The sequence below is a fragment of the Natator depressus genome, chromosome 4 (assembly GCF_965152275.1).
Source record: "Natator depressus isolate rNatDep1 chromosome 4, rNatDep2.hap1, whole genome shotgun sequence".
NCBI lineage: Eukaryota > Metazoa > Chordata > Testudines > Cheloniidae > Natator > Natator depressus.
In genome coordinates this window covers 82641069-82652459 of record NC_134237.1, presented here as the reverse complement: position 1 = coordinate 82652459, position 11391 = coordinate 82641069, and positions in this window count along the sequence as shown.

Sequence of the window (11391 nt, the reverse complement as noted above, 5' to 3'; positions counted from 1 at the left end):
AAAAAAAGTTGATTTTACCAGAAACAGGCACTAGTGCTGATAACTAGAAGCCAACCTGAAAGCCCTATTTAATTTTTCAACAACAGTATCGTGAGTATTTTTGTTAAAGAAGCCTTTCAGGCTTAAACAATACTTTTTAATATTAATTATTTTTAATTTTGATTGTGATAGTAGAAATGAATGATAGGAAATATTGCAAATATTCTTGAATATCCTTTATTTTAATCCTGAACGGAATGAAATAAGGCTTTATCCAAAGTTCAAGAGTCAGTGTATTTCTTGAAACATTACCATGTGTGCTAGTTGGGAAACATTTGGGCGCTTCAGAATGAATGAACACGTGCCTCTCCAGGGGCTGGCAGCTACCACTGCAGAATCAGTAACTACACCTCCCATCCTAATACCAACAAAAATCCCATTGAATGGCATGGCACCATTTCCAAACTCTTTGGAGTTTGATTATTCAGCCTTTATTTGGGCAAAATCCCCACTAAAGTTGGGATCAGATCCTTTATTCATAGGTCCACAGGCTGTTCTCATTTTGCTGACACCAGTGGAATTTACACCAATGTGAATAAGAGCAGAATCTGGTGTTAAGCACATTGCCTGTGATATCTCAGAATCCAGTAATCCAGTGCTTCATTTGATTCTCTCTTTTACCAAGTTTCAGGAGTTGTACCTTGAACTTTGTCAAATAAATACATGTGAATCATTTCATGGAGCTGTTAGTAAGAAATGTTGTGTTGGTATTGTTTAATTGTGTTTAATTAGCTGTTTTAATAGTATGTATAAGGTAAAGGTTATGTAAATCACTGGCTTTAATGAAATCCAATATGGAGTATATCATCTGTGACTCTCGGACTCCATCTCTGTAAGCAGACTTATTTACTGTTAAGACCCTGGATTTCCCTGACTCAAACCAGACTGAACCAGTTTTTCCCACCAAAAAGGCTATATAAGAACTTGCTCTGCACCTGTGCGGGGCTGTCCATTCCAGCGGCAGCACATGCCCGGTCAAGTCTTCCTAACGCTCCAGAGCTAGAGAGAAGAGTACCATCTATCCCACAGCGAGGTTGAGGAAGGAGAAGCCTGTCCTCACTATCCCCACCACAGCGAACTGAATCCATCTTACCTCTGGAGGGTCCTGCTTTCCTGGTGTCCATCATCCTGGAGGGGCTCCCTGCCTGTAACGACATCCAACAGTCATTGGGATTCCTCAGTAGTCCTCCTCGAAGGCTTCACATCATCCGGAGAGTAGAAGGTCCTGGGCTTATCCACTGTGCCTAAATTGTAGGAAAAGCTTTCTGTATTGGGGTTTTATTTATTGTTTTTCTGAATATCAAGGGAGGTTTTGTGGGTCTGAGCTTCAAGCTTCTAAAGCCAGTCACTGAATCACTGTATGGTTAAGTTTGAGTTTCTTCTCTCTGTTTTTCCAGTTCTCTGTACCTTTACGCATAATCTACTTGCCTTTGTATGCACCATATTACCTTGTCTTTCCTTCATTTTTATTACATCACAAAGGGAGGAAGGGACAACCTTATTGTAAGCTAAATCCACTGGTGACAGACACAGAAGGGAGCCGAGTCTGCTCTTCTCAGAAAAGGCGCTTTCCTTTTCTATCTTCCCCCCTACCATTTCTCGGGTATTTTCTCTCTGAAGCATTACCTTACTCCCCTTGGGGTAACAGCATATAAAAACTAATGGAAATTACATTAATTTTTCATAATAACATCCTTTCTGGCAAATGGAAATGCAGAGCTACAAAGATTAAAAAAAAGAGCCCAATCCCACAAGGAGATGAGCATCCCCACATGGTGGTGAGTGACCTCATTTCTGCCAAAGTCAATGGGCGCTGACTAATCTCAATATCCTGTGGGCAAGATTGAGTCCGAATCAGATTTTTCATTTAACAGAAAAATCCACAATTTTGAATATTCTTTTGATCCAAAACATAACAAAACTGAACAACCTTACCTTGAATTTTCCTGTGAAATGAAATTTTAAAAATTGAAATATTGAATTGAAATATTTTGTTACAAATATTTTGTTACAAATTTTGTCAATTGAAATATTTTGTTACAAATCTGACTTTTAAAATTTTATATTATAGAATATGATATTTAAAATGAAAGAAAGGGCATGTCTTGTGACAAGTTATAGCAAGCCAGGATGTGAATCAAGTGTATCAAGCGCAGTGCCCCAGGGGTCGGTCCTGGGGCCAGTTTTGTTCAACATCTTCATTTATGATCTGGATGATGGGATGGATTGCACCCTCAACAAGTTTACTGATGACGCTAAGATGGAGGGAGAGGTAGATATGCTGGTAGGTAGGGACAGGGTCCAGACTCACCTAGACAAATTGGAGGACTGGGCAAAAAGAAATCTGATGAGGTTCAACAAGGACAAGTGCAGAGTCCTTCACTTAGGATGGAAGAATCCCATGCACCACTGCAGGCTGGGGAGCAACTGGCTAAGTGGCAGTTCTGCAGAAAAGGACCAGGGAATTATGGTGGATATGAGTCAACAGTGTGCCCTTGTTGCCGAGAAGGCTAATGGCATATTGGGCTGCATTAGTAGGAGCATTGGGAAGTAATTATTCCCCTCTATTCGGCACTGGTGAGGCCACATCTGGAGTATTGCGTCCAGTTTTGGGTCCCTCAATACAGAAAAGATGTGGACAAATTGGAGAGAGTCCAGCGGAGAGCAATGAAAATGATTAGGGGACTGGGACTCATGACTTATGAGGAGAGGCTGAGGGAACTGGTCTTATTTAGTCTGCAGAAGAGAAGAGTGAGGGGGGGATTTGAGAGCAGCCATCAACAACCTGGAGGGGGGTTCCAAAGAAGATGGAGCTAGGCTGTTCACAGTGGTGGCAGATGACAGAACAAGGAGCGATGGTCTCAAGTTGTAGTGTGGGAGGTCTAGTTTGGATATTAGGAAAAACTATTTCAGTAGGAGGGTGGTGAAGCACTGGAATGGGTTACCTAGGGAGGTGGTGGACTCTACATCCTTAGAGGTTTTTAATGCCCGGCTTGACAAAGCTCTGGCTGGGATGATTTAGCTGGGGTTGGTCCTGCTTTGAGCAGGGGGTTGGACTAGTTCCAACCCTAATCTTCCATGATTCTATGAATCCAAGATTTTCACTTTCCTTCGCAATGTCCACTGTGTGGCAAGCTGGTGTACTATAAATTCACACCCTGGCTTGCTGCACAGTAACTTGCCATGCAGCCTAGCTCCAAAAGATATTCCAGAATGGAAAATCAAAATGCTCCATTCCAAAAAGGGAAAAATGGAATATTTCAACCTTATTTTTTTTAATTTTCCTTTTTAATTGTTGTTGTCAAAATCAACATATTTCTGCAAAATATATTGCGTTCTGAAACCTTCTGCCTGAAAACTTCTGACTAGCTCTCCTTGCAGGAGTAGATTCTTAAAAGAATACTGAAATAGATAACATTGTAGAGCATGTATATTTATTTGTAGAATGTATCTTTTGATGTTTCCCAGGTAAGTGAATTGCTACTTTGCATTCTGAGCGTGAACAGCATTGATTAGGAGAATAAGATTTATCTGGTGGGAAATATGTGAAACCAAGCAGAACATTCCTCTTGACCATTCATCCTTCTATCCAACGTGATGGACTTGTTTCATTTGGTTGGTCAAAACTACCTTTTGGCCTTGTTAAAAATGAATGGAAACACTGTTTTTAAAAGCAAATTGCATGAACCCATTGTGCTTGTTTCACATGAATGTGAAAAACTGTTGTAAATTATAAAGGTTAGGGGTGGAAAAACAACAATAACCTCAAAATGAGTAGTTCATTCCATGTACTTCCATTAAAGGATTGTTCTCTGAAAAGATACTAGCAGCTCCATTTACTTCAGTGGAGCCAGGAGAGCTTACACTAGTTGAAAATTTGCCTCCTAGGTCCCTATCCTGTAATTTTTCCACATGGGCAGACCTCTGTGCCTGTATGGAGCCCTACTGAAGTCAAAAGGGCTCTGTGCAGGCACAGATGTTCACCCACACCGAACGACTTGTGGGATGAGGTCCATATTGCCACAATTCTAGCTTGATTGAAACATACTGCACATCCACTCAGAGTCAATTAACTGTTGTAATTGTTATTCAATGCTATTTTTTCTAAAGCATGAAGTGCATCCAATTTATGACTACAGGTTGATTTCTTATACTCTAAAAGATGCCATTAATAATGGCTGATATGATACTCTCAAGATACAGTACCTGGTTTGGTTACTTCTGGAATGCAGTTGGTTTATTTCTCATGGAACTACTGAAACATTTATTTGCAGAACTTCATAGATCTTCATAGAGGCTGGCCCGCTTCTATAATGAGCTCTACTAAAATCCCAGATCCACACACCCTAAATTGGGAAAATTTGGATCCAAGTCTGGATCTAAACTTTGCTACTCATGTGACAAACTTTCTCTGAAATACAATTCAATTTTACTCACAGAAATAGTCCGTATGGAGTCAATGGGGCTACTTAAGTGAAAAAGGCTGCAGGATCAGGCCCAGACCATGAGCGTTCTGACTGCTAAGCTCAGCAGGGAGGACATCATTTTCCTTTGAACACAATGTTAACTGTTTTCCTTTTTCCTCAATTACATAATGAGGTTGCTGTATCAGACACAATGTACCCAGTCTTTTAAGTGCTATTTGTGAGCGAAGGCAGACACATGAGCTCACTACAGAGCAGGAATGCTTTACAGTACAATTCCAAATACTGGAGAACTGCTTCAATGCGCCTAATGAGAATACTATGTTAAAAGGAGAATCAACAAGATGTACGTGTACTTGTTTTTCTTAACACACTGAACACTTCTCTCTAACTATATTTCCTAACATCAATAAACAGCCGTGTGGTAAGTATTTACTGATCCAACTTTTCCATATGAAATCTTCGTCTGGCCTTGACCCTGGCTTCACCTTGGGGCAGGATTTTCTTAAGCAAAATAAAAATGATAAGATAATATTCATCTTTGCCTGACAACATCAGCAAAGCCAACAAAATGCATTCATCTTTGCCCATATTGTACATGGCAGCAGCAAAAACAATGCGTATTTATGTTTCCTATGTATGATAATAGGCCCCCAATAAAATGTTTTTTGCCTGAATCCAGCTCTGACAAGGACAAAAATTATGAGAACTACAGTCATATGTGTAACATGGAAGAGTGAAGGAAATAAATATTCACTTTCCTATTAATATGTTAAAAAAGAGCTTGGGCTTTGTTTATCATTTTAGGAGGTCAATCAACTAACAAGAGAACATTTAAGCTCCTTATGCAGTATGTACCATTATAATTTGCTCATGCCCAGTGCTGTTCCCAAGCCTCAGGATTATACATGTGACTTTGAAGTCTGCATGGAATCGTGCCTCAGACATCATAGAGTTTACATGCCCATGCAGTGATTTCAGAAAGATGACCCAGAATGTATTGTCATTGAGGCTTCCTCCTGTTGTTACCATCTATAGCCTTTCCTCACCCAGCTTCTAATTAGCCCCTTTGAGTTGGCCTAATTGCCCAAGCCAGTCTTTAAACTCTCTGGATATAGCATACCAAATTGTCATTATTCCAATGAGAGAGCAGTATCTATGGTCTCTCATGTAAATTACATGAAAATCCAAATTATGTGCTTTGTCTCCAACCAGAACCCAATTTCTACAAAAAGCTTTGATGAGTCTTTCTAATTATCAGGGCAAGAGGGGGACATGTTATGATATTTTCTTTTTACTTAGATTAACTGGAGGGAAATTATAACTGTGGGTAAATAGTGACTTCTCTGTCCATTTGTGAAGAAACATAAGAGTAAGTAAAGGTTATCTGCCAAAACAGTTTCTCTTTCTGTATTTTGTAAAGTGGTAGCTTGCAAAGGAGGGATCCAGACTTTTCTATAACTGTATGACTGCTCACACTCTACACTGCAAAACACTCTCACAAATATGTAGTGGTTCTTTAGAGGGTTTTTCTTTTTTCTTCTGTCCACTGTCATCAAAAGGTAGGGGGTACTTGTTAAGAAAGGGCCTCCAACATCTCCTGACATTATACCTTTTAGTTTCCATCTTTGAATGGACACACACACATATGCACAGTCCACCGAAGAGGCAGAAATCAACTGTAAATTCCTTCTGTATCTCAGGTCTACTATAAAGTCTTGCCTCACTTACCGAGAAGAATAATATATAAAGGTCTTATCTCTGTGACTTCCTCTGGTTGCAGAAGGCTGAAAGCACAACAGAAACACCCCTACACTAATATATTTGGGTCTGGGATGCCACAATCCCTATATAAAGCCAAGCTCGCTCATAGATTAGGACCTGGCTAAGAACTAGAAAACAAAAAGAAGGGATAAATGGTCAGTTTCAGTACAGTAAAGGTTGGCAATGGTGTGGCACTCTAAACTTTTATTTTAGGACCTCTGTTTAACATATTAATTAATGACTGGGAGAAAAGGGTAAACTGTGTTATAGCAAAATTTGCAGATGTCACAAAATCATGTTTGTTTATTTAGACTAGAGAAGACTGAGGCACTTCAGAGAGACCTAACAAAACTAGTTAATTAGCAGATTAAATTCAGCATTGACAAATACAAGGTGTCATAAATATAAAGGGAAGGGTAAACCCCTTTAAAATCCCTCCTGGCCAGAGGAAATCTGCTCTCACCTGTAAAGGGTTAAGAAGCTAAAGGTAACCTCGCTGGCACCTGACCAAAATGACCAATGAGGAGACAAGATACTTTCAAAAGCTGGGAGGAGGGAGAGAAACAAAGGGTATGTGTGTCTGTCTATATTCTGTCTTTGCCGGGGATAGACCAGGAATGAAGCCTTAGAACTTTTAGTAAGTAATCTAGCTAGGTATGTGTTAGATTATGATTTCTTTAAATGGCTGAGAAAAGAATTGTGCTGAATAGAATAACTATTTCTGTGTATCTTTTTTGTAACTTAAGGTTTTTGCCTAGAGGGGTTCTCTATGTTTTGAATCTAATTACCCTGTAAGGTATCTACCATCCTGACTTTACAGGGGGGATTTTTTTTTATTTCTATTTACTTCTATTTCTATTAAAAGTCTTTTTGTAAGAAAACTGAATGCTTTTTCATTGTTCTCAGATCCAAGGGTTTGGGTCTGTGGTCACCTATGCAAATTGGTGAGGCTTTTTATCCAACATTTCCCTGGAAAGGGGGGGTGCAAGTGTTGGGAGGATTGTTCATTGTTCTTAAGATCCAAGGGTCTGGGTCTGTAGTCACCTAGGCAAATTGGTGAGGCTTTTTACCAAACCTTGTCCAGGAAGTGGGGTGCAAGGTTTTGGGAAGTATTTTGGGGGGGAAAGACGTGTCCAAACAGCTCTTCCCCAGTAACCAGTATTTGTTTGGTGGTGGTAGCGGCCAATCCAAGGACAAAAGGGTGGAATATTTTGTACCTTGGGGAAGTTTTGACCAAAGCTGGTAAAGATAAGCTTAGCAGGTTTTTCATGCAGGTCCCCACATCTGTACTCTAGAGTTCAGAGTGGGGGAGGAACCTTGACACAAGGTAGGATGAAGAAATTTCCGTATGGGTAGGTTATTATGTAATTTCCGTATAGATTGTAATACAGCATGGCCAGAGGGCAGCAGGAGAGTGTTAGAAGGGAGCCTTGTTCCCTGTAGAGGGAAGAAAGTTTGCTATAGATTAACTAAAGCACCTGAAGCCAGTCACCTGATAAACCCCCCTGCGTCAATCAGAGATTGAAGGAGTTGAAGCAGGGTGGATTGATGTTGGAGCAGAGAGCAGTTTGGAGGGAAGCAGAGGAGAGTTTGGAGAAGTGCTGCGGTGGGCTAAGAAGACCAAGACCCTAGTAAAGGGATCCCTGGTTTGTGCAGAGAGATGGCAGAAAGCCCCAGAAGCTGAAGGGCAGGAGAGGGAAGTAGCCCAGGGGAAGGAACCACTAGTTCAAGTAGTTTACCACTATCCCTAGGGCCCCTAGGCTGGGACCCGGAGTAGAGGGCTGGCCTGGGTCCCTCCCTCTCCACTCCCCTCCTCTAGGACACTAGTGGGGCAGTTAATACCCCAGTTCAGGCGTGAGAAATGGTGCCCTGAACCATCCCCAAGAAGAGAAAGTGCGAGACCCATCAAAGTAGTGCTGGCAATTTGCCACAAGATACAGCTTTTAGAGGAGATCAAGCTATGTCAATGACTCAAATGACAGAAATACACTAACTACAGCCAACTTTATGTCTCCTTCTCATCAAATGCAAATAACACCATCTCCCACTGCCTAGGTAAGATTAACATCAGGATGAGGTGCACCTAACTGAAACTAAATCTAGACAGAAATGTTGATGTTGAGAAGTCAGATGAATTTGAAAATCTAGCTAAAACCAAAATGTCCCGCTCTGTTGACAGTGTTTGTTCTCCCATCGACAAACAATTGAGAATAAAGCAGTGGACTATCATAGGCCACTTGATTAGACCTTATGTAGTGTAGGGGGAAACCTGATACTTTTAGAGCCCCTCTCCTTTCTATATCAGTCAACTAAAGACAGATTCTGGAGACAGATTCCTTAAAGACAGGCCGAAGAGCCTCATTTTCCTATCGCAAAATAAGAGGGCTATGGAAATTGTTGTCATCAATGAACATCAACAGGAGAGGAGAGCACATGGCAACTCAGAATCAGGTTCTAAACTATGGCAAGATGATTTCTTCTGTCAGAGTTGAGGACCACTAAGTACACTAGTCTATTCCAGGTCTTCATTGTGTTTTCTCTACTGTCCCTTTATGGCGTAAAAATATTGCCTTAAAGATTTTTTTTAAGATTTTATTTTACAATGGGGCAACAATGGTTCTGGTTGCCTTTCATCTTAGAAATATCTCAAGCCTATAAAATTCTTTGCTGGACTGTGGCAAAAAAGAAGTAACAAAGGACACCAACACAATATTTTATTTATTCATTTTATTTATTTATTTAACACAAATTAAAACAAAAATATTTATTCTGATCAATAAACAGATTTTCCTGTTTTTAAGTCAAAGTCAGTCTGGTCTAATAGCCAACCAAGTTTGCTGTGATTTACTGCAATTGTATTTTTTTGCAAAGTCAAAGTTGCAAGAATTTATACAACTTGCAAAAATCAAACTGCTGTGTATAGGTAAGGAGAGAAGAAAAAACTGAAACTAATGTATTGTTTTGCAATCTATTAGCTGTGAAACGACTTGAACTTTTTATTTTCTCAAAGTTTTTGTTAATTGTTAGTTTAGAACTTTTTTGCATCCCAGAGTGATATTTATGGACCCTGAAAACAGAAATGCTGACATAAGCTAAATATTAGTGACATGAAGAATCCCAGCATAATTATAAAATAAAAATAATTGGGGTCACCTATTAGTCTAAAGTAATTTAATGATTTTTCTTTCTACGAAGACACTTGTTTGATAGCATGAGACCAGCATTACAAGTCCAGGTAGATAAAACTATTCAGTGGTATTTCTTTGCATTTGCATTCAAATCCTGAGTGTGTATCATCCCCATTTGCTATTGGAAACCAGAATAAGTGAAAGGGTACTAAAATTTTCTCAAGTAGGAAAGGGACTTTTGAAGATTAACCACATTAGTTTCAGTAGATCTTTAATCCTCTGAAACCGATAAACTGAAAATGCCGTTAGGCCTTTAGCCAAAAAGCGCTTGGTTTTTAACATGTATTGCATCTGAATAAAAGTGTTATCAAACTGGACAAACAAGCCTCTTGCACTGAGATCACCATTTGATAATAAATACAAATAAACTTTAATTTCAAAGTAACAAAAAATATTGGGGCTATCATAAGTGTAATAAAACAGAAACATTATGAATGCCTTATCAGTAGCTTGCCTGGAATTTAAATGTTGATTGTTTTAAAATACAGAGCTGATGAACCAAATTCTGCTCTTAAATGTATGAATGGGACTCCTGTATTGTAGATGATAAAGGATGTCATTTGCACATCTGAGAACAAAACTTAGCCCTATGTGTGTAACTTCACATTTCAAGTTTCTTTTTCTTTTCCTTTTTATTTTTAACATGATCTGTTGTCGTAACCCTTAGAGTACAACGGTAAATTGGCTGGATTCAAAATCAGATTAAATAACCCAAAACCTACATTATCTAGGAAAACAGAGTTAATAGGGATGAAAATGTGATGCCACTTTGAAAATTCTAGCTGAAGTAACTATGTTCAACATGCTACAGATGACTGAGCTGCCAGCATAATAGGAAACAGAAAAAAAAAAAAAGTAAAGTCAGGCAAGACGTTGGGAAAACACTTTTTTCATTTGCAGAATAATAAATGTGTGGAGTCCCCCCAGGGCAAAGCTGTGAAGGCAAAAACACTAGGGTCATTCAAGAAATTATTGGGGATGTCCTGGGAAAATAATGTACTAACACAGGATGAGTCTCAGTGGGCTGAATGGCCTTTTTCATTCTCAATATTCATGGATCACAGCTGTCACACTGCAAGGTATGTTAAAAAGAAGAGACTACGCGCTGATAGCTGTGAGATCTATTCATCTGAAACCTGGCTCCATATGTGTCAAGCTGAAGAGCCTCTGTTACTTAACACCCACTAAGCTTAATTGTCATTCAGGCTGTCTGAGTGGAGTGCTTTATTATTGATCCCATCTTTTACTTTTACCAGAGGGGAAATACTATGACATTGGAAAAGTGAGGTGAAATCCAACAGCAGATTGGATATCTTTAGGACTAGACTGTAGCATTTAGTCACAAGCTCAAAGTAGGGGACTGTACAGTGGCATAATTTTCCACTTGGCCACTCCTTGTGCACAAGGTGTACACAATTTATTCTAGCCATTAGCCGAACACTTCCATTCACCCTCTTTTGGGTAATTTGCTTGCTGGGAGAAGAAGGTGAAGAGCAGACTTTGCTCACTGGTATGGCTGCTAGGATCAGCTCTTGCACAAGAATGCAAAATGGTGGGGTTGTACAAGAAGCCTGCAACCTACTTGTACAGTCTCTGCAAGGCCAACTCAACAACAAGATCCTGCCCTACCCACACACCCACAAAATACCTTAAACACAGCAGCTACTAGTGCAGTTCTTCTGGAAGGAGCAGGATCAGAATCTGGGGAGCTCACACATGGAGTCCATACTCCCTGAGTACTGCAAACGTATGTGCCAGCAAAGCTATCTGATGCTAATCTGGCTACTTGATGAGTCAGAGTAGTAGACTTATAACTGGAGCTGGCGGGTGAAAACTTGATGAAATCATACTGAGCCAGAATATACATTTTCATTAACATTAACATGCTGCGTAAAACTGGGTCAGTTTCGCTAGGTGTTCATTTGGGAAGAAACCAGACAAAATGTTCTGACTATTGAAAGTCCCATTTCACCATT